The 24,769-nt window shown below is 36.7% G+C and overlaps 1 protein-coding gene across 8 annotated transcripts in view; it reads left to right on the top strand.

Moving 5' to 3' along the window:
- Positions 1-24,769, top strand: part of LOC129725904 (putative polypeptide N-acetylgalactosaminyltransferase 9) — a 205,657-nt gene that overhangs the window by 114,651 nt on the left and 66,237 nt on the right. For 7 of the 8 annotated variants that reach the window (XM_055682331.1, XM_055682329.1, XM_055682326.1 and 4 more), the window contains exon 3: positions 10,370-10,446. The exons of the other annotated variant lie outside the window; for it this stretch is intronic. The gene's annotated coding sequence lies outside the window, so the exon portion shown is untranslated. The remainder of the gene's footprint in view (positions 1-10,369; positions 10,447-24,769) is intronic. 8 annotated transcript variants of the gene reach the window in all.

Raw genomic sequence — 24,769 nt, 5'->3', positions numbered from 1 at the left:
ATACTGCGAAAGCCGTTAAAACTTACATAAAAATGCTCGAATGGGAAGTCTCACCTAACCGCCATATTCTCACATTTCACAACAAGAAATCCTAAGTAACTAAGTAATCCTGAGTGAGAATTCTCAGAATACCTATAATTTGGTGACGAAATCGTGAGAGGAATCGTTTCGGCGATACTGACATTCATTGATTGATACCTCAAGAATCAGTTTCATTTCGAACAGTCTTCCGGATTCGCATACACGCATTTGTAAACGACCCGATTTGTATTGGAAATAGGGTATATGATTTATAAAAAAAATATTCTACAGTATTCTAATAGGTACACATAATGTAATGTTATTAGTAGAGACGGGTGGCGAAATAGAAAATATTCAAATATCGCGGCAACCTAAAAAAAGAGATTTTTTAATGAAAAAACAAGAAACAACAAGAAAAGTTTAATATGCGGTAATTTACCCGTACGATAATTTCTTTGTATTATTACTAATTAAAATTACATGCTTTATCAAATTGTTTTTAGTGCTATTGCAGTGTTGACAGGCACGTATTATTTCAGTTATATTGGCTCCGTGTTTCCGTATCCGTATCTATCGAGTTTCCGGTAATCAATGAATATTCAATTAAAAACCGGGAAAGTTCAAGAAAACATCCGCGAATCGAATTAAATTATAAAACCAATCTCACTGTCAGATATTAAAAAAATGCTTGCTTGTTCGCCCTCAGTTCATCTCGCAACTTGGATTTTATCCTATCATGTAGGTTTTTAAAACCTCCGAGTGTATCTAGCAGCCGAATCTTCCGAAGACAATTCAACTCAGGTTAACAAAATCGCGTTGTAAGTGAGCGATTTAGTACTGTTTAATCTTTTCGGTTGCGTAGAAGAAGGCGTCGCGCTGCTATCTGGGTGCCCATTAATATTCAACTTTGTCCGTCTAGCTGGTTTTCATGAATTTCGCAGGTTTCAAATCGAAACGTTTCATAATTGACATAGAATGTTGCTGTTTTTCATTACTTTCGTGGCATTTCGCGGGTTTTAGTGAATTTCGCGGCCGATGCTGGATTTCGCGAGATTCGCGGCTTCGGCGAAATCGCGATTTACCACTGTCCCTAAACATCACCAAATCGTCACAAGTGTGATGGTACCATTACATGGGGTTTATTCAGCCTAACTTAAACTTAGCGTCAAACATTTGACTCAATGTTTCACTTCTCTAGGCCTAGTCTATCTTCCCCCTTTCCTTTCCCATCTAAATAATCTATCTGCTATCTTGGGTGCCATATTTATCTTTCGTTCTAATGTTTCATTCGGCGGAGATGCCACCGTCGATTCTTTAGGATCACGGCTTTGTTGCTCCTCAACCTTCGACCCGGTGGTCACTGTCGAGCCATGAAAGTGCGTTTCCAGCGTTTCTTTGGTAGTGACAGTCATACTTCCGTCTCCCTTTTTTAATTGCCCAAGACCATTCGTGTGATATTTGGACATCGCTTTTTGCGGTCGCGTAGCCTCAGACAGAGTCTGAATTTTCTCACAGAATCGGACTCTGGATCTCCTTTTCGCTTTGCAAAGCTCGGCGTTATATTTTGTGAGGGATGCTCTATAAGCATCCCATTTAGATGTGATTCTGGCCCTGTTGAACAGACGTCTAGCTTCCCGACTAAGATTACTAAAAGTTTCGTTCCACCAGGGCACATCACGGCATACTGTCCGTTTTGTTGAAGGGCAGTTTGAATTCAAAGCTTCCGTGATCCTATGCTGTAGGTCACTCGCTGTGATATCTAGTTCAACTGGAGTTCGAATATTTATATGGCAGTATGTTCTTGAGCTAACCAGATGTTTCTTGAAAAAGTTCCAGTTGGTTTTATTAGGATTCCTCAAGTGTTCTTCTCTGAGAGGAGTTGCCTCGATGTCAATTCTGATATGTTTATGGTCTGATAAAATAGGTTCATCAGAGACATGCCAGTTTTGACCTTCTCAGTTATCGAGGTGCTACATAGAGTGAGATCTAAGACCTCTTATCTAGAAGCATTACTAAAAATTGGTTCGTTTCCTACAGTGCATACATTAACGTTGTTAGAAGCCCCAGACTGTTTGGTACGCGTTGGCATCACAGCCGACGTTGAGTAGCTTATTGATTCCTCGGCAGTACCATACAAGCGCTGTAACTTCGGATGGCGGTCACCCGGGAAGTAAGCGGAGGCAATATAAAAAGAAATCAAAAATATTATATATTATATTTTCAAATATCAAAATATGGCTATTATCTGCAAAAACTAGAAATATCTTTACAACAAATAAAAATATCAAATCAACATATTCTACAAAAATGCGAGGTTTAGCAGAATGAACAAAATCTTAGAACATCTAATAAACAAACTAATTTTGAGGAATGTTCCTCGTAGAACTCTATTTCGTCATATCAGACGTACAGATAGAAGATTACAGTGTTCAGCAATTCTTTTACTTATAGATTTTCCTACAACTTTGCTGAAGAAAGCAATCTGGTATTTTAAAAGTTAGAAAAAATAGTTTTTATATCTAATTGATTGATCAAAAAACCGAAAACGCCAAAAGAAAGGCCTTTTTATATGGTATAAACTTGTTGAAGACAATGTGTACATATAGTTAATATTTCACAGTCAAATCTAAAACGATCACGATTTTTCGAGTTTAGACCACTGTGGATTGTAAGGATTTCAACGGATTTTTTCTTTATGGTAAAATTTCGAAGAAAAAGTGAAGGTTGTGCAAATAACGACGAAAGTATCATTTAATTTTGTTATCACTAGCAACCGTATTTTATAAATGGAACCGAATTGCGAGAGAATTCCCTTCAAATGTATTAAATATATTCACCCCAAATCGATAAAATCTGTAGATTTTCGCAGATATTTTGAAAAATCCGATTTCCGTAACTATTTTCAAGAAGTGAAACAAATTCGTAAATCTACGGAGGAATCCGTAGATCTGACAAGCCAGCTAGAACCATCGTCGGTGAGGATTGAAAACGAAAAGTATTTCGTGTCATTCGTCGACGACTGGAGTCAGTAGATGAATCGTTGAAAAAGTTCAGAGAGTATGGAGCGCTAGGTAGTTCGAACTGTGACAACGGTGGAGGATACATCGGTCGTGAGTTCAAGAATTTTGGCAAGCAGAAGGGGATTCAAACTGAATCGTCTCCTATACCGTTCGCATTAAAAATGAACTTTTTTTCGGATGATGTTAAAAAATTAAGACAGATTAAGTTTGATAAACTTCTCAAGGAAGGTAGTTATATTAGCTTACTTGCGAAATAATCTACGCCCTTGCGAACGGTCTGCCGGCAGTTTGCAAGAACATTTGCCATGATTTTTTTTTTCCTGTGTCGGCTCATCACTGCGATCAGAGATTAGATCTATTGTGATATTGCCCAAGTGTTTTCTCTACTCTGCACTTCTTATTATTGGCAGTATCACTATTGAAGTAAGTGATACGCTTATAATTCGTATCCGTGCTTGTGTGTAAGTTTTACCTTTCCGTTTCAAGCTTACTACTCTACTATACCGAGCCTCTGTCCCTCCTAACAAAATCGCCTAATTACAATTCCCTGGAGAGAACTTTCATACGTGCTCACACCAGTTTTATTATAACAGACTTATTTTTGTTAGAAGGAGTGTCAACAGAGGTACTGTAGAATTCAGATTGAAGGAAAGGTACTTGGTGGGAATCCTGAGAATAAACCCATGCTAAAGTCCTTTGGCAACCAAATGGCCAGATTCTACTAAGATTCGAACCCACGACCACCCGCTAATTCCTTCTCAGCGACAAAATTGTTGGAGTCAATCTTACACTTCAGGTTTGCCCAGAAATTCTCGATGGGACGTAGCTGAGGGACGTTGGGTGGGTTCGCTGACTTGGGTACCATATCGATATTCAACCGCTCCATCTCTTCCAATGATTGCTTCGAGTAGTGGGCCAATGCTTACCCGTTCACGGCCAGTCAGAAGCGAAAGAAGAGCGGCTCTGGCATCCTCTTCCCGCTGATCGTGCTGTGTGAAATAAACTTCACGTCGGAGCTTACTTCCTTCGTGGGAAAATAATATACGAAGTGCCCTGCCAGTCGTTGTCATCCAGGGTGAGATAAGCTCCGTCATCCATCACCACCACGTCGTGATTCGCCGGGAAAATCGATATGACCATCTTATTCAGCCGTTGCCGCTGCACCATTGCCTGCAGCTCCGAGACCAGTGGACGGTACTGCCACTTCCGGATATAACTCCATGTTCGCCAGGTACTTTTTCATTGTTTGGCCGGTTGTACGGACCTCCCCATCTCTTATCCCTCCCCTATTCAGTATCTTTTGAAGCTTCTTGTTGTTTCACGAAGTGCCGTCTTTTTTGACGTTTTAGCATATAGGTGTCTTCGGAGAAGTTTTCTAATATGCGATTTCAAATATTTTAAGATATTCTTTAAAACTGTTATTAAGGGGGTATTCTGTTGAAATAAAAGCAACAACATCTAGTTGCAAGATATCAAATTCAGGTCTTCGGCAAAGTTGTAGAACTATAAAATTTATGATTTTTTCTCGAAGACACTAAGTGTCTAAATCTTAAAACCATTGAGCTATAGTAAAATTTCTGTCAACACCCCCTTAAAATCAATTTATTGAGTTTCTTGAGTTTGAATCGCATTTAATCGAGTTGACATATTCTACAAAGCTGTTGATATCATCAAGATACACAACTTTTCTTAAGACTTCAATATCGTATATCGAATGGTTTGTTCAGAAAATTAGTTTTGAGGCCTAAAGTTTACTCATTTTTCAATTAATATATCTCAATGAGTGGCACTTTGTGGCAGCCAAAATTAGCATCATTTAATCAGTCGTTGTATACACTAGAAGTGTACGAAAAATCATGGCCGGGTATGGCCGGGTATTATGGTTTTCCCAGCAATGTTTTAGATCATACCAATCACATTTCTGATGAACGACTGATTAAATGATGCTAATTTTGGCTGCCACAAAGTGCCACACATTGAGATATATTGATTAAAAATGAGTAAAATTTAGGCTCAAAACTAATTTTCTGAACAAACCATTCGATATACGATATTGAAGTCTTAAGAAAAGTTGTCTATCTTGATGATATCAACAACTTTGTAGAATATGTCAACTCGATTAAATGCGATTCAAACTCAAGAAACTCAATAAATTGTTTTAAGGGGGTGTTGACAGAAATTTTACTATAGCTCAATGGTTTTAAGATTTAGACACTTAGTGTCTTCGAGAAAAATTCATAAATTTTATAGTTCTACAACTTTGCCGAAGACTTGAATTTGATATCTTGCAACTAGATGTTGTTGCTTTTATTTTGACAGAATACCCCCTTAATAACAGTTTTAAAGAATACCTTAAAATATTCAAAATCGCATATTAGAAAACTTCTCTGAAGACACCTATATGCTAAAACGTCGAAAAAGACTTTTGTCCGTCTTTTATTCAGTTTGGTCCCACTGTGCGGCGGGATACCGTTCTGTGAACGCGCACACTTCTGAACGGAGTAGCTTCACTATTTTTGCCATGACTCATGGGTTAATATCATTACCACATTTTCTTCTGTACTGGAAGCTACGAGAATCTCTTCCATCTGAATAAATTTGTATCAAAATCTGTACCATTGGACCATGGTTGTTATTTTGAGTTTTTTTTGGAAAAACAACTTCTTTTGAACTTCTACTTCGACTGTTAAAAAAAATGGCGACAGCTGCTTTTTGCGAGGTTCGGCAGTATATTCTAAGTGTATTGGTTGCAAGATCAGGTTCATTGAATCTTTGTGGAGTCTGTTGCAATGTAGTGTTTAATCTTTTGAAATCATTTGAAAAATTTGTATTTATCAGTACTTTTTCACAAAAATCTGTAATCTGTACGGTACAGAATTTCTGCCGAGAAAACCAAGAAAATCTGTACTTTTCAAATAAAACTGCGCAGTTGGCAACAGTGGTTACTATGATTGATGTTGCATTGGTTATAGGAAAATATCCCATATTAGGCTGTCGTTTGTCTAAAAAACGGTAAAGTCCCAGAAAGTCGATTTTCGGTCAAAATGTTTTTTTTTCGACATAAGACCGGATCTCGACGTCTTATGAATTTTAAAGTCGTTTAGCATCCAAATTTTTTCTTTCATTTGTAGATTTTCGAAGGTAAAAAAATCACAACTTTGAGCGGTTTGGTGGCACCCCTAAACCTTGTCCGATTGACAAAGTGTATGTGATCGGTTTTTGAAGTTCGATCATGAATTTTTTTTCAATCAGTAATTATCGTCGCCCTAATGTTTATATTTTTGTTCATATTTTAATGCAAACGTTATTCCCGACCAGAACGGTGCGAGCGAGCGAATGAAATGAAAGCTCATGAAGAAAATTCGGTCCATGCACGAGTGCCGCGGCGCCGGTATGATGTTTGGGGGCCAACAGTGAGATCGATCTGCGGAAGACTCTGTACGAGGTTTGGGAAGAACGAAATCCAAGTGTCCGGGGTATGAGGGCTTTTGGAGCAAACGGGAACTCACATCCCCGAGGAAAGAAGGAAACCCTAGGGAGAAATTTTCGTGACCTGCTCCCATTGTGGTTACCGAGTGTAAAACCTCAAGCGTAGAGGAATCGTCATGACCCGAGACATAGCCTTCGTCGAGGGTGCAAGCAAAACGAGTTCAGAAACGTCCAAAGCCTGGCCGCAGTATCAACCAGATTATGCTTCTGATGAATCAGGTAATGAACCGGGAGGACCGGAGGATGAATTGGATGGACAAATAGGAGGAGCATCCAAGGTGGCATGCGGAATACGATATGAACTTTGAAGGGTTGACCTGCCAGATTCATTAGTGGACATAAAACAAGGGAAGCATCCGTCGCGAGAAGATGGAATCTTCCTAGCGAAATCAAACATGGACGTTAGTCAAGCTTCTTGAAGGATGAGTACGAGTGAAAAACAACGAAGCCCTACAAGGCGAGACTCGTGGCTTTCGTCAGAATGGAAATCAAATGTTCACTAGACGGTTTTAATGGCAATGCGAACGTTTATCGGCATGAAGATTGACCGGAACGTGGAGGAGAGAACGCTGCAAATCAGCCGGATCAAAAAATGTCCCTACTTCGTCGTTTCAAAATGATAGAGTGCAACCTAGTATCAACACCGATTGCGCGCCTGCCTTTGAAGAAAGGTAAGGAAGCTGAGCACACAGTATGCTCAGCTTCCTTACCTTTCTTCAAAGGCAGGCGCGCAATCGGTGTTGATACTAGGTTGCACTCTATCATTTTGAAACGACGAAGTAGGGACAAAGACGTCAAGACCGGACCTGTGTGTTGTGATTAGGTATCTGCGTTGGTTTCAAGGCTGTTCTAGGTATCAACAGTGAATGCAAGCCAAGAGGGTATTGCGGTAAATAGGGAAACTGTACTTAGGTCTGGTGTTCTCAGCGAAGGTTTCAACAGTGGATATGTTCCTTACTGGATACATCTTTCGGTTGTGTCGCGGCACCGTGAGTTGGTTGACCAGGAATCTACCATTTCGTCGTCTTCGACAGAAGCATAGCTCGAGGCCTTGTGCACCGCTGTGTGTCACAGCAATTGACTAGTTCGTCTGCTCAAGGAGTTGGTGAAGGAATTGGAGAATCCGGTGATATATTATGAGGAAAACCAGTAGGGTGGGGAAAAGTTATCGATTTTCCAGAACCAAGTTATTTTGGTTCCTTTTGGGGCCCCAAACTTACCTGAAGGCAATTGGTTTTGTCTCCGCTTGGCGCATTGCATTTCAAATTTGTATGAAAATTTATATGGATAAACCTACTTTTTTGCATTTACCTTTCTAGAGAGCTCATTAATGCTCTAATAATGCCTTAAATTATGTTAAAGTATAGTATTTTAGATGCCTAACAACTTTGCAGAGGACATTGAAGTGCTAGAATGTCCCTAAGAAGAGCTGTTCAAAGTTGAGTATGTCGATTTAAATGCAGAAAATCTTGTTTTCTGCCAACATTACCAATGTACCGGCGTCAGTAGGATTCCCACCAGAAGTAACCTGTCGTTACGAGTTTGTACACTCAGCTGGATCAAGCAAACAAATTTAGGTCAATATTCTAGACGTAGAATGGATTTACAACGCGTTTCAATGGTTTGAGCCATTTTGAGCTCTTTAGAATTTCCATACAAATCTCCATATAAATTTGAAATGCAATGCGCCAAGCGGAGACAAAACCAATCGACTTCCGATAAATTTAGGATTGTTTGGGGCCCCAAATAGAACAAAAAAAAACTTGGTTCTGGCTTTCTGCTATCAAGTTTCGTTTTTTCCATATAACGATTCCCCACCCTGATAACCAGTCTATTGGCCGCTTGATGTACGAAAAACACGTTCCAATCATTTGATTCAAAAACGTCGAGTCTTTCTAGAACCGACACGTTTCGGATATTGAAAGGAGGTGTTAAAGTTTGGCTATTTATCGATCGAGCTGTTCAAAACATCCGCTCTTTCCTGGAGTGTCCATGGTTATTTTTTGAAAATAATTGATCGAAGATTTGTAGATTGAAGAGATTTTTAGTCTAGAATTTGGAAAGAAGTATTGTGAATGTGTCTTAGAATGAAATCATGCTCAAATACTTTGACATTGAATGGCCTAATTCTACACATATACACCCAACTCCAACTCCAACTACAACGGTTTACCTTCTCAAGGTTTAACGTTGCCAGGTTTATTTTTTGCTTTAATGACATACATATAATTCAAATAAGAAGTTTGAGACTACAGTATTTCAAATATTCAAGAAAGCGTCCATTGAAAAAAATAATGATAGATATAAGATACTACAACAAAAATGCTTGAAGGAAGTTGGGCTAAATCCTCTTTTATTTTTTTTTCTTCTGTTAACTTTTTTCTGTTTATTTGTTTGGAATGATTTGGTTTTAACTCTAAATGCGAACGTTATTTTTTCGACTGCTGGCTTCTAGCTGTTTTTTTTTATTATATTCTGTTAATTTTATTAATAATATTTAATATAATATATGCATTTGCAATATTGGCATTTTCTCAGTAGAGTCATACCTCGATATAAGGCAACCTCGATATAACGTAACTTTTTCCTCGATATAACGTAACTTTTTAAAATGTATTGAAATTGAAAATAAATAATACAGCAACTGTTTTTGGGCTATAAATTACTTCAAAACATTGTTTATAGTAAGCTTTGAAACCAATGCAACCAATGAGAAAATTGTACAAAATGGGCATGAGGGAGGTTTAAAAATACTAAAAAGTAATGGAAAATAGGTTTTCACGCATCCTCCAGTAACAATTCACAGTATTCATCAGCATCATATAAAAAAAATTTTTTTTGCTTGATGAAATTTTCTCTAAATGAGCATTAGAAAGGTTTAAAAATACTGATAAGTGATGGAAAATAGGTTTTCGCGCATCTTTGAGTAACCATTAATATTCTTGCAGGAATTAAATAAAGATATTTTTTGCTTCAATATAATGAACTCGATATTACGTAACGAATATAAAAATAAAATTGCCTTATATCGAGGTATGACTGCCAGAGTTGATATTTGTTGACACTCTTGGGTGAAAATGAAAAAAAGCATCCATAAACGTTATTTTTTTACAATCCTTTTATAGTTCTCCCTTCCCGCTTTTTGCATGGAAATGAACTGTCAAAACACCTCATTATATTTCATGCGATGGAAGCAAGACAACAAAATCAGTTTATCAGTTAACGAAGATTGTCAAGGCATCGGTCAGTGTCAGTGAAAAAGTGTTTCGGTGAGGTTTATTTTGGTTGAGTGGACTGTTTGTTTTTCTTTTTCGCTTTGAAGTGAAGATCATTTGGCTTGATTTGTCGTCAAATTTCTTCCGTAACCGTGAATGATGCGCGCGATCTATTTCATCTGAGTATAAAAGCACGTTACTAGGACGAAAATCTAGTGTATCTGAAAGAGTGCTGCGATCATTGGAAGTGAAAAATGAAAATGATTGGCTGTAATTTTCGAAGAATTTTGCTGGGGAAAATGACTTTTATCAGCACTGATGACTGCACTTTGACATTCCCTAAGAGTTTGAAGATTGTAGACCTAAACAAATAGTTATTACATGGAATGTTGCACAATTAAACCTAAGCAGAGAGTAACCGAACTAAAAATTATTAAATTATTAAGTATTATTATAACACTTCTATTAGTCAAAATTTTGAAGCAGTTTCCAAAAAGAACTTTAAAAAACAGTCCACTGAATTAGCGTAAAATCCCTCGGCACTGCAGTCTAATAATCTGTTGGTGACAGATAAAACTTTTGCTCATATTTTTTTCCCTCTCTTCTCATTTCCGCTCATTACAGGTGCGGACGATCGCGCAGTGAAAACAGCGTGCACGACAAAACTACGACCGACCGCCCGTCAGCCGTTATTAATTGAGGTATGTCACATCACAAGATGAAATAAGTAAGGACAGATTTTATCGCCCTGTTTGTTGTTACTGCTGGCGTAGAAATGTACCAACGAACGGTGGACTGAGCGGAGAAAGTTGGTGACGGAAAAGCTTGACATTAGTGTAAACGTAGTTAGCCTTTGGTGGCATTATTGCGGGTTTCGTATGTGTGGTTTTTGCTAGTTGCACAGACAATCCCCCCAAAGGTCGGTTTCCGGCTACCGCAACTTTCCTTTCCGGTTCGATTTTTGCCTTAGTCGAGCCTCCGGAGTTGTAGAATCAGCCTTCTGAAATAGAAAATAATATACTCGTCGTGGCATCGTAGCAAAGCTGCGGCTACTGCGATGATGACAATGATGATGATGCGGTTTCTGGTGAATTGTTTTACGACCTATTTTGTAACGGCAGTCCGATCGGCGTCCAAACTGGTTCCTTGCCTTGCTAGAGTGAGTGTCATCGGTGTCCGACAGTGTAGCCGCTCTTATCTTTTGCAGCTAAATAATTTAATCCACCGAGCGAGCCGTTCAAACGGGATTGTGGGCAGCGATATGGTTTTTTTTTTAGAGAAATCCAGGTTGCTTGCATCTATCAAACCTGTTCGTCATCCTGTTTGATGGTGAAAAACGTTGCTCACATTGGCCTAGCTTAACCCAGTTTCAACCGTACAAGTAGTAGCCTTATTCATCGGAAACATTAAACAATGATAACCATCCATCTTCATCTTGATTACGAGCAAATGGAATTCCTCCTCTCTGTGCATACAATGTAAAAGAAAAAAACTTTATCTGTGGCTTCAAATAAAACGATTGTTCAATCCGTTTACCTTGCGATGGTTTTTTCCTCTTCGTATTCTCTATAAATAATAACATCAAATATTGTGATCAACCAGCTGTGGGTTGTTCTATCAGCCTTCGGCATCTTGGCACGTTCCACCTTTTTTTGCTCCATCCGCTTGCAAGATCAATCTCAAGGCTAACCGTGATCCCGTGTCTGCCGTGGAAACATACTTTGCAGCTCGCGATCGGGACGTGATTTCTCCACGGTTTCGTCTTGCTTACAGTTACCTTTGCTCTTTTTTTTTCGTTCGTTGCAATCGAACTGGTAATTTTCGGTGTAAACCTTCTCTTTACGTGTTCTTTCTTCGCTTGCTCTCCTACGCTGACATAATTGCTTATCGCCGATGTCCGATGATGGCGGAACAAGTTTCACGGTCCTTGGGGCAGCACGATCGGCTACGCATCGGTCCGGTTCTAACGGTAAAATATTTACCCCACCAGGACCGGTTTGACCTGTTGTTGCTGTGGTCCTCGGACGGTTCTGCGCTGCAGAAAAGATGGAACTTTCTTTCCTTGCTTTGGGTTGCAAGAAGATGGTTTTGATTTTCTTCGTACCGTGCCACGACTGCGTCGTCGTCGTCGTCGTCGTCGCCAATTGCTATGACGCTAGCGGTTTTTAACACAGATGATCGCTGTGTGCTGTTTGCTCTTTCTTCCGCTGATCGGAGAGCTTCTCACACCAGAAAGTGGGTCTCTGTTGTGCTGTGCGGCTGCGATCGATGCACATCTGATACTTTCGCATATGGTCGCGGGTAAGTGAAGTGCCTTTCAGCAACCACCACCACCGGTGGGTTTCGATTTGCAATGGGTGTTCGACCAGTTGCGTGCCGGAGTTATCGACACTCTTGAGTACATTAAACTGCCCATTTAAGTATAACAGTTTATTTGATTGCTTTTCATGCCACATTTGGGTTGTAATATTTTCCCTCATAACTGATTATGAGAAATATGCAATAATCATAGCTTTTTGATGATATACCGTCTGTCGGGGTAAGATTGGGCCAGAATCGGGAAATGTTTGTTTGTGAAAATGTTAATATTTGTGGAACATGACATTTTATTCATAATTAGGTATGGAACCCCAAGCAGCATGCATTGTTGCAATGAAGCAAATGCAACTATCAATGCAGCATTTAAAGATTGTAATAAATCGCATCCGTTACTTTTATTCAACTTGTAAATAACCGAAAAAGCGCAGGAGGTGGAGCCTATATATAACAGTGCTATGTGAAGCATCATCTGCATCGATAGCCGCTGCAGTATAGGAAGAAAAGAGAGGAGAAATAAAATAAAGTTTGTTTACCTTTACTGTCATTACTCTTCGGTGATGGTGTCGCGAAGTTCAATATAACTACATACATTATAAAAAACCTCAAATATATCGAACTTTTTCTCTACTTACGCTTCTGATAGGTATGTTATTCTACCTGCGATTCAAAATTTACCGTGCAAAAAATGTTTTTGCTTCGTAATTATTCACGCGCCTTTTATAAAGTGTTGTAAAAGAAATTTTATGATTCAAACTCGCCAAATTATGAACAATGTTTTGGGAAACGATAGTTCAGAAAACCTTGCTCAGTGGATTTGCAGTGTTAATCATGCGGAATATGGAATAACAAAACCATATTTCCAACAATAATCATTTATCATTCGTTTATATTAGAGATGGCTGTTTACTGTGTGGTAATTTTAGCAAATATATGGTTTAACAAGATGTTGCTATACATGTTCATCACTAGTTTGCTTTCCCTCAAAGAAAACGTTTGTGAAACAACAATATGCAACATCATGTGACATTATCGTTATTTAAAAGCATCATGAAATATGCAGTTGGAAATAGATTGCAGAAGATTATTGAGCAATTTCTAGTTTTCAGTTACGAGAATGATACACGTAAATAGCAAAATGTTGCTCAATTCTTTTATATTTCTTCAGAGTAACCGAAAAAGTTTCTTGCACCGTTAAAAAAGTTTTAAAACAACAAATATTGAGAAATCTCATTTGAAAACATGTTGCAAGTGCTGCTTGGGACAGAGATCATTTAAGTTAACTATTTTAATCAAAAAATGTTTCGAAGTACAGGGTAAAAAATTCGCACAAAAAACGTTACTAGAACGCCAAAACCGAAAACAACGAACAAAAATGATACCATTCATTTTTTAGGTATTAAACTCAGTTTTCTGGTTTTCTCACAACCTATTATTCAACTCATGCAAATAATTCTCCGTGAATGTGAACCTAACCATAACTTCACTTCATGTTTATGCTGGAGAACCACAAATAACATACAAAAAAGTGTATTTTCATAGAAAACTGAAATTTTCTAAATTTTAGTTTAAAATATCTCAAAAACGGATGCATTTAGAGAATTAACTACCAAGAGTTTTATGCTTCGAATTTACTATTTAAATCATACCGCATCATCAGGATTTAATTATTTTTCTATATAATTGAAATTTTGAAAATCGTGCAAAACTTAACTTCTAAGTAAAAATTTGTTTTTCATTTTATAAAATTTTTTAGAATAATGTTAAATTTCAAGAAAAAATTAATTCGAAGAAAAAATTCAACCCTGATTCAATTATAATTTAATGTTTATTTACTATTTTACTCAACATTAATAGTTGTCAAAAATTAAAAAATATCAAAAACGTCTTGAATGTCATAAATAACCATAATAATGAAAAATTATCATGTGTTTCAAAAATTTTTAAAATGACAAAGCAATAATATCGAAAAGGTTTAATTTACAGTAATAATGCCATCAAAAGCGTCTAAAATATGCAAAAAAATTGATAGTGCCAAAATTGTCAAATATATCGAAAACGTTGAAATTGGTACAAGGTATATATTATTGTTTAATTTTAATAGAGACGTTTTAACTAGTAGGTAGTTATTCGCGATTGACAAAGTAGCAATAATTTAAATAAAAAATGCTGAAATATCGAATATTGTTATAAAATATCGAAAATGTCACAAATCCAAACTGCCGGAAATGTTGAAAATATCAAAAACCTAAAAAAGGTCAACATGGCAAGGTGGCAATAACGTTAAAAAAGGCCAAAATAACAAAAATGTCATAAATATCGAGAATGTCACACGTAAAAACCACCGAAAATGTAGAAGCTATCGCAAACGTTAGAAATGTTGACAAGGTTGCAATAATTGTCAAATTCTCATATGTTTCAAAAACGGTTAGACAATACTATCGAAAAGGCCTAAATTCCGACAATAACGTCATCTACAGTGTCAAAAACATGATATAAAGTCGATAATGCCAGAATATCGAAAATGTCACATGTCAAAACTGCAAAAAACTCCAAAAGCTCGAAAACGTTAGAAATGTTAATATTGTGTGAGTGTGAGAATAATGTATTTAAAAAAATATAAACATATCGAAAATGTCGAAAAAATCGAGAATGTTACATGTGTCAAAAATATCGAAAACGTTATAAATGCCAATGTAAACAAGGTGGCGATAAGGTCGATACAAACTTTATTTTCATTTTATGTCACCCACCACCCTCAAATATGATGGAAATTGTAAGGAAAAAAAAAGGTTTGAGCCGTTAACAATATTGGTTTTTCGACAGCGTTTATGCTCAATTTCGCAACAAATAAGTCCAGTGACAGTGAGAGTGTCGTCAATAGACTTGCAAAATTATTAATAAAAATGATAGTGTTATTTTTCAACACTCATTTGAATGCAAGTTACAAACATCGTAACTTGCAGACAAATTTTCAATATAAATAATCTTTTTTTTCTTCTCAGCCCTTTTTATTTTTCGCTCCCCTTGTATAACTTTGATTACATTGGACATAAAAAATACGAAATTTGTTTCAGCCTTAAATATCCAAAAAATGCAAAAATATCGAATATGTCATTTATGTCAATAATATCGAAAACGTAAAAGATATTAATACAGGTCGTACTCGATCCGAAGACTCGATTATCCGGAATTTTGGACTCGATTATCCGGAACTTTATTTGTTTTGTTTTTAATTTTTATTCCGAAATTTTACCTCTACTATCCCTTCTGGCATATTTGTGACCATTCATGTTACTTCCGGCATGTTTTGGACATGTTCGAATTAAGTGAAAATAATCAATGTCCAATTTATTTTTTTGCGTCTCAAGATTTTACCCCTTTTCGTCTCAGGAATAATTTCTGGTTACGTCACTGCTTCATATAAGTAAAATAGAAAAAGGAAATATTTATTTTATGTTCGTTAATAGCAGGTTAGGGTAAGGAACGGCTTAAGCAGAAGCATCTATTCTAATCAGTCGAAGAAAACAGGCCTCAAACTTCTAAATTTTGATCAATATCGACAATTTCAATGATGGAAACGAAAACTTTGATTGTCTAGCTGTCTTACGAATATAAGAAATACCGTTAATCACAAAGCAATCTGTGAACAATCACCATTTGAAACAAATCGACCTATATTGCCATTCAGGAGCCACTTCGGGTGCTGCAAAAAAAAAACGCCTGCAAAACAGATGGAGACTGCTTAAAATAGGTTAGGGGTGATTGGAATAGTGTCCCTCGATTGGTAACTTTAATTGATTATTGTTAAAGTTTGCTAACTTAGTTTTACAACCTGACAACAAGTTAAACAAGGATAAAAGATAGAGAACAGATTGATATACTTCTGTTTGAATTTCACCCAACACATTTCGAGTATTTCGTCTCAATACACAGGCGGTTCCTAAAGCTGCTTAGAATATGTTCCCTACCCTATATTATAATAATAGCAAATATTTTTTCTGTGATTTGATTTTCCGGAATGAATTTTTTTTTTTGATATTTCGGATAATCGAGTCCGACCTGTATTTGCAAGGTAGCACTAAAAATATCGAGAATGTCGCAGTAAAAACTGCCAAAAATGTGAAAAATATCGTAAACGTTAAAAATGTCTGAACTGCCGAAAATGTTAAACATATTGAAAACGTTAAAAATACCAATTATGGCAACGTAGCAACAATGTGTTAAACAAATGTCAAACATTTATAAAATGTCAACTGTGTCAAAACTACTGAAAATGTGTGAAAATATAGAAAACTTCAAATACATCAATATTGGTAGTAACAAAGTATTTTAAAACTAGTTGGCCCGTAGTGGCTAGCCACTTTCAAATGCATTTTAAACTATTAAAAGTTGGTATTTAATCTAAAATGAATTTTTTTTTTAAATATCAAGTTGAAGTTCAAGATGTAACTATGACACTATCGACAATTCGATTCAGATGGCCAGCGCTGGTTTAAAACTTAATTAATTATCTAAACTGCGATAAATCCTTCGTTCAGTAGATCGTGGATTGATTGCTTACTCGAAAACGAATATGCATCTCGCTTCTTATACGGATCAACTGCACAGCTGTTTTCTCCAATATCTAAATACTTTTTCTCCATTATTTGATTATTTTCGAAAAATTGTTTTCTAACGATTTAATTTTTTTCAAGTTTCATAACATGAATAATATTTTATTTTCTCAATTGTTTGATATTACATAGGTAATATTCAAACTAAACTTACAAAATAACAAAAATTGAATGTGATTGAAAAAAAAAACAATTTACAAAAACTATAGTTCATGAAAAAATACTGGATTGCTAAAAAAACATTCACATATGCAAAAGTTTGTCCCTGCAATTTGTTATTAATAATAGCAAAGCTTGGAATAGCGAAGTACTGTCCTCTTTTAATCATTGATGGGTAGTTCAAATCCCTCTCTAACACTCCGTTATATCTTCCCACATGATAAATGACGCGCATCTGTCATCTGCGTTCCATCACAGAAACCTTTTATAGTGTTGCGTAACAACATAACAATCCTCATCCCATCACCACCACCTTTGTCTACTTCTTTGTTCTGCGTCTTCTTATACATAAGCAAACAAATATTATTTGATAAAAAAAGTTGGCTTACTGTAGCGCATTTGCAGGATAGTTGATAAACCTATGTTTAATTTTTAAAACTTTGAAAATTTTATGTCGATATATCAAAATATCTTAAATAAAAACTGTTGATTAGATTTTACATAATGTTAAAAAATAATGGCCAATAGCTTAACCCGATCCAGGCGGAGAGAAATCAGTTTTTACCTTCAAAAATGAACTTTGAACTCTTATTACTCATCAACTATAAACATAATTATTACAAACTGTATTGCAAATTAAAGATCAATCTGTACCTTACTGAATAATTTCCTCGTGAAAATTTTCAAGCATAATTGTTGAACTTGAATCAAAGTTTGAATGTCACTCGTCGGGAATGGCTTTATCTTATACTCTAAGATTTTTTGAAACAGCTAAAATTTTCACGTATTAGCAAAATAATTATCCCTTTCTCCATACATCTTGAACGTCGCAGTATACTTAAAGAATTAATTTGGGGTACAATATGTGCAGCATGTCTAGTGTAGGTTAAATGTCTTTTCTATTTTTGAAAATATCGAAAAAAAATCAAGTGCGTCTTGTCACGCGCCATAAGCTAAACTTGAAACTCGATATGATGTTTTGCATAAAATGGCTTTGCTTATTTTCTCGAGCAAAAAGGTTTATAATCCCCATTATTTTCTTGACTTTTTCATAGTCTATCCTAAATGAACTACAACAGGTACTGCCTTATTCCATCACTTGACAACCTAATTTTGATGGTAATGCCATGGCCCATGACATTGCAGAACTTATTGGACATGTAACTATGAAATAACGTTCATAATCAACCGACAGTGGTTTGGCTAACTTTAGGTTTCATTTACATGCTTGATATCTTTGATATTATGTCTTTCTTACATCTTGAAATTGCCTTCCGCTCTTTATTACGTTTTGGCGGTTTTTGTCGATGCACCTGCATCAGAACCTATAGCCATGTGCTAATTTAACACGTGTGCCGAATATTAGTTAAAACGCAGTTAGCTTTGGTTTCCTTACGACTGGTTTCATACCAGGCGAGAAGAGTGAGTGGAGGACTAAAAGCAAAGGTAACTTGTAGTTAGAACAGGAGTGTTTGCGTTGCTACCCACAAAAAAATAACAAACTTTAGTGTACCCCAGCTTCAGAGTTTGCTGAGGAAAAAGGCAATTTGAGTAACTTTCGTTTGTCGTGTGCGTGACTGAAAGACAAGCAAACTATATATATTCCGATGTAAAAATATCGAAATTAAAAATATCGAAAATGTCTCTTGTCAAAACTGCCTAAAATGTGAAAAAACATAGAAAATGTTGAAAATAGCAAAAATGTACGTAAAAATGACAAAATATCTAAAATCATAGAATTGCCGAAAAAAATCAAAAATGTCAAATGTCAAAAATATTGGAAATGTTTCCAAAAATAATGGATACTATTCTTGGACATGTCCCAAACATGCCGAAAGACACAGAAATAGTAACGAAAACCCCAAAAGTGATAGAAAAGGTAAAATTTTGGAAAAAAATTTTTTGTTTAGAATTGACAAAATCGAAAACGTTAAAAATGCCAATATTGACAAGATAACAATACTGCATTGACACAAAGGTAAAAATGTATATATCCCGAAAATGCCAAAAGTCTGAATTGCTGCAAATGGAAAAAAATAATATAAAAATAAAAAATGTAAAATGATCGAAAATGTTTAAAATGGAAAAAAAGAAAAACGAACATATGTCAAGACTGCCGAAAGCGTCAAAAATATGGTAAACGTTGAAAAGGCCAATATTGTAGCAAAAATGTGTTTGTGAAATATAAAAATACCGGAAATGTCAAAGAGATCTTAAACATCAAATGTGTCAAAACTGCCGAAAATGTAAAAAATATCGAAAACGTTGAAAATGTCAACATTGACAATGAAGCAAAAATTTAACATTAGCAAGGTAGCAATAATGTCCCACCTCCAGAACTATTGTTTTTTCGAAGTTTCTAATATCCTATTTTTCAGTTAATTGATTTCTCCAGTTTCATCCCTACATTCACTGCCTAAACTAAAAAAATAAATAAAAAATAGTTTGACTTGCTTTATATTCAACAACTAGTTGACCCGGCAAACTTCGTCCCGCTTATTTTTGTGTTTAATTAAATAATTTTAAACACTCCGAATTCATTGATTGCGATTTGCTATAGTCTGCAAAAGCACGACGAATCGGACATAGGATATGATCAAAGTCAAAAGGCAAATCGTTTGAAATGATAGGTTTTATCGGAATGACAACAGCCTCTACTTTTGGCTTCTGTACATCATCTCTATTCTGAAAATATCCATATTGGTCGTTTTCAGCTGTTCTTTGGCATCAATCTGACTCCGAAAATACCCGTATTGGGTGGTATCCAGTTGTTTCGGTCGTTTTCCAGAGACTGAAAGTGGTCATCTTTGAATTCGAAATGGTGTCCAGCGTCAATGCTTGGCTTCTGTGCATCATCCCGATTACGGAAATATCTATATTGAGTAGTATTCGGTCATTTTCGGCTGTTTTCCAGAAGTTGCCATCTCACAATTCAAAATGGTGTTTGAGGTCAATTTATAGCCCCTTGCATCATTCTGTTTCCAGGTATACTCATATTGGGTGGTGTTTGGTCACTTTAGGCTGTTTTTCAGAAACCGGAGGTCGCCAAAAATGGCGTCTGGAGTCGAGTTCTGGCTCCTGTTCCCCGACCATTTCAGGCTGTTTCCCGAAAAACCTCGTTAAAATATCTGTTTTTTTTTTTTAAGGGAGACCTCCCTTCCCTTCCAGAGTACAGAGGAGTGTCGAAACAAATTTGTGTTTGATTTGTATAAGAGCCCGCCCATCCAGAAGTAGGAGGGGTGTTTAACCTCCATGAAATATTTTTTTGCTCCCGAAAACCTCCATATTCGAAATCTGGCTTCATCTACTTGATTAGTTCTTAAGTTGTGAAGGAATTTGAGTTTCACTTTTATGAGCCCTCTCTTCCAGAAGAAGGAGGGGTGTCGAATCACCATGAATTTTTTTTCTTGCTTTCAGAAACCTCAACATATCGAATTTGATTCCATTTATTTCTCGAGATGTGCAGAAATTTGTGTTTCATTTGTAGAAAACCCCTCCCTTCCAGAAGAGGGAGGGGTGTCAAACTATTATGAATATATTTGTTACCTCTTAAAACATTCGCATGCCAAGTTTGGCTTCATTTACTTGATTAGTTCTCGAGAATCCTCTAGTCAGCCGGCTGAATATAGAATAGACCGAAAATTGCTAAATATAGACGGGTAGGAGTTACATGTATGATCGCATCACTTATCAAAGTGAATCCTGATCTAACGAGCCCTCCCCTACTAACACAAACCTCCTTCCTGTGACCTTTGTGGAGATGCAGAGGTTAACACGGTCTCCAAATAGCAAGGGTCACACTAACATCCCTTTCCTCTTCTCACCTGATTGCAAGGACGTAGCCGGCGTCGTTATTGATCCTTCAAAGTATTGAATCACTAAAACTTGTACAATGGAATGATCGGTCACTCCCGACCCCATTCAGTTGATTCACTGTGCAATTTTACTGATTCGGATCAATCACGGAGTGCAACCATTGATATGTGCAGTCAGTCAAGCTAAGCTAAGCTAAGCTTTACTTTATCAGTTCTCGAGAAGGGCAGAAATTTGTGTTCAATTTGTATGGAACCCCTTCCTTCCAACAGAGGAAGAGGTGTCGAGGCATTATTGACATATTTGTTGCCCCTTAAAACATTCACATGCCAAATTTGGTTGTATTCGCTTCATTGGTTCTCGAGCTGTGCGAAATTTGTGTTTCATTTGTATAGAACCCCTCCCTTCCAGAAGAGGGAGGGGTCTCGAACTAACTTAGTCACCTTTATCGGCCCCTAAAACTTCTATATTCAAAATTTCACGCCGATTGGTTCAGTAGTTTTCAAGCCAATATGGATCAGGAAGGCAGAGCTGCATTTTTATATGTTTAGGCAAGTATTACACGAAGCAAATATTTGCGATTTTTGGTACAGATTTTATTTTGTGCAATCAAAATTCGTACCAAAAATAGCAAATATTCGCTTCGTCTAATAATGAAAATCTATACACATAAAAATTGAGTTCTGTATGTCTGTCACAATCGACAAAGACTTGGAAACTACTGAACCGATCCTCATTAAAATTTGTATGTAGGGGGTTTCGGGGCCGGGAATGTTCTTATGATAGTTTGAGACTTCTCCCTCCTATGGAAGAGAGCGCCTCCATACAAATGAACCAATTTTTTTGCATAACTCGAGAACTGATCAAGCGAATGAGGCCAAAGTTGACACCGTCATGTATTGAAAAGATATTTTTTTTTATTTCTGTGGTAGTTTGACACCCTTCCTTGCTCTGGAAGGGAAGGCTCCCATTCAAACAAAACACAAATGTCTGTATAACTCGAGATTTATTTAAGCAAATAGAACCAAATTTGGCACTTCTCTGGACACTCCTCTCTTCCAAGGAAGGGGTGGGGGGCGGGGTGAAACGCAAATTTCTGTATAATTCATAAACTAGTCAATTAAATGGAACCAATTTTGGCATGCGGAGGTTTTTGGGGATAAGAAATGTGGAAAGGAGAGCTTCCATACAAATAGAACACAAGTTTATGCATGACTCCAGAATTTATCAAGCAAATGAAACCAAATTTGGCATGTGAAAGTTTTCGGGGGTGAAAAATGTTTCTATGATGGGTCGACACCTCTCCTAACTTTGAAAGTAACCAAATATCACCAAATATGAGTATTTCCATAGTCGTGATAATGCTCGAAACAAAAATTCAACTTAAAAAAAATGGTACTAAGCTTGCCGGGACAGTTTTACAAATTTATAAATATTTATAAATGTCAAAAATATTAAGAATGGTACTAGAAAACGTTATTAATGTCAGAAGTGACATAAGGTATTTCCAAAATGTAAAAATATTGAAAATGTCAAAAACGCCAAAAATATCGAAAATGTCAGAAATGCTAAAACTGCCGAAAATGGCAACATTGGCAAGGCCAAATATGGTAAACATAGAAATATTGGCAGTGCAAGCCTCATTTTTTTTTCAATATTAGAGTTCCGTATTACTGATTATTAGGGTGCTAATGAAAGTTTCCCCTTCTCGAAAAAAGCCCTCATGCAAAATTTCAGCTCAATCGGACATTCTAACTGGAAGCCTCAAAAAGTTTCGGTTCTTTTGACCGACGGTAAAATGCACAGAAACTGTCGAAATAGATTTTTTTTTAAACCAGGTGTCTCAGATATGCATAAAACTTCGAGATCTGGTGTAGTCTCAAAAAAAAATCTCAAAAATAAACTTCTAAGTCGAAAATTTTCTGACTTCTAAAGTCGATTGATGAAAAAATTTTGTTTAGAAACATCACCAGATTTCGACAATTCATGCATTTCTAAAGCCTGTAGTACACTCTTTGACCGAGCGTCAAATATTTGTCACTTTTTGACAGATAAAAATTTGGTCAAAGATAATTATTTGTCACTCTCCGATTTCAACATGGGGCAAACACGGGCAAACAACAACCATGATGTCAAATAAATTTGACCATTATGTCAGAAGGTCAAATATTTGACCATTAGACAAAAAGTGTACTACAGGCTTAAGACAGTTGGCATGAAAAAAAAAATCGATTTTGCTACCATGCGAATGTCGTTGTTTCTCCCACGGGTAACAAGGTGTGTTTAATAACAGCAGTTTATTCCGACGATTGAATATTGAAAAATATTCTATCTGAGAAAATATCCTAAATAGCTGCTCCGAGTGTTTGTCTGTCTGTGGAATTCGAATTTGGTGGCTATACCTGGTTTTGCACAGTAAACTGTATCGATAAAGATAGCAAGAAAACACTTTATCTTTAACGTTTTTCTCTGCTTCAATATTCTCTCGTACTCATGCACTCAACCAGAGATGCCAGATTTTTTTGAAAACTATCTGCAACTGCTCGAAAAACCGGAAAAATCTGCTTGAAATCTGAAAAATATCTATCCGTGATTCGAAAAAAATTCGTTGACGCAGGCAAAAGTCAAGTCTACGGAGTACGGATTAACATTTATATGGGAAATCCGTAGAAAAGAGGGGGACATAAGGGGAAATCCGTAGAAATCCGCGATTGCGGATATCCGCAACATCCCTTCCATCGTAATTTACCATACCGATAGACATCGAATTTCTACCCTTTACTTGTTATGAAACAGTACTCTGAGTTCGGTGCAGGCACGAAAATACGTTTTTCATGGGCAAAGTAAATAAAATTCTATCGGAATTTCATCAGTAAAGTAAAGAAAACAAAATTTAAATCCTTTAGAATATTCAGGAACTTCTAAAAATTTTGGATATTTTTAAATTCCAATTGTCTTTGAGATTATAATTTACATCCCATGATTCCTTAAACAAGTGCTCTGTAGAATTTAAAAAAAAAATCAAATCTGACTCTTTCGAATTGTCTGCAATTGTGAAAACAAATAGAAACGTCTTTTATGATTGGCAAATCATAATCGTTGTAATTATCCCCTAAAGGTCGATTAATTGATCCCCAGCATCAAACTGTGTAGTTCTTCGTCCTAAGATGGTTAATACCAAGGGAATGGTATAGTAGCCTTCAAGCATTACGAACATCTATTCCTGTACCGTTTGTTCCAAAACTACTTTTTCTGCTGTCACAGTTTGCTTCACTTTGCTTTGGGACACAATTAATGTACTAAATATCACTTAGAATATCACATACCATGTGAAAACCTTAAGAAATTGCTCAAAACTGTCTGATATGCTATTAATAATTGCAGTCAACATTTAGCCGGTTTGCCCGAATCAACATAAGATAAGGGTAAACTGCCCATTTTTCGGGTGCCAGTACCAGTGATGTTGGTAACGCGTCAAATGTATGGTAGCTGACAGCGATGCCATTCCCGTGGTTAATACCAAGAAAATACCCTCAATCCAGTCTCAATATCCTCCGTACGACAATCAACCAACCAAGATCGCATTTTTTCTCGTGGATTCAAAGAGAAACTCGATAATTTGCAAGCGAACAAGAAAAAGACCAACCAATTTCCAAGCCAACCTCAGTTGAACCGCGGTCCAAGTAGCCTGCTGCTTTACTACTAGCCTATCAAAGCATTGTGCCCCAAACTAGTTTGATTGTTTATTTTTCTTCTGGAATATGCTGCAGCTGCGCCTTCACTGGTAATAAGCCTACTTTGATGCAACTGATAGCCCAAAACCAGCTCCGCTGGATGGCAAAGTTTTGCACCTTTATGGGAATAGAAATCGATCCCGGTTCTCGCTCCACCACCTGTGGAGTATCGCAGCGATTGACGCTCCCACACTGTGCGGTACCTCATTCGTATCGTGGTGGTATAACCTTTAATTTTTGGATTTTCTTTTCCAGTTCGTGGACTTTTCTCCGTCCGTTCCGAGGTCCGTTGACATTTGAATTGTAGATCGCAAATTGCAGATCAGCGATCGTGATTGAAGAATTTGCTGATGGCTTACTTACTGGCATCTTGAACGCGGAGAACA

This window comes from Wyeomyia smithii, chromosome 2 (assembly GCF_029784165.1).
Source record: "Wyeomyia smithii strain HCP4-BCI-WySm-NY-G18 chromosome 2, ASM2978416v1, whole genome shotgun sequence".
NCBI classification, from domain to species: domain Eukaryota; kingdom Metazoa; phylum Arthropoda; class Insecta; order Diptera; family Culicidae; genus Wyeomyia; species Wyeomyia smithii.
This window is presented reverse-complemented; position numbering and strand designations above follow the sequence as displayed.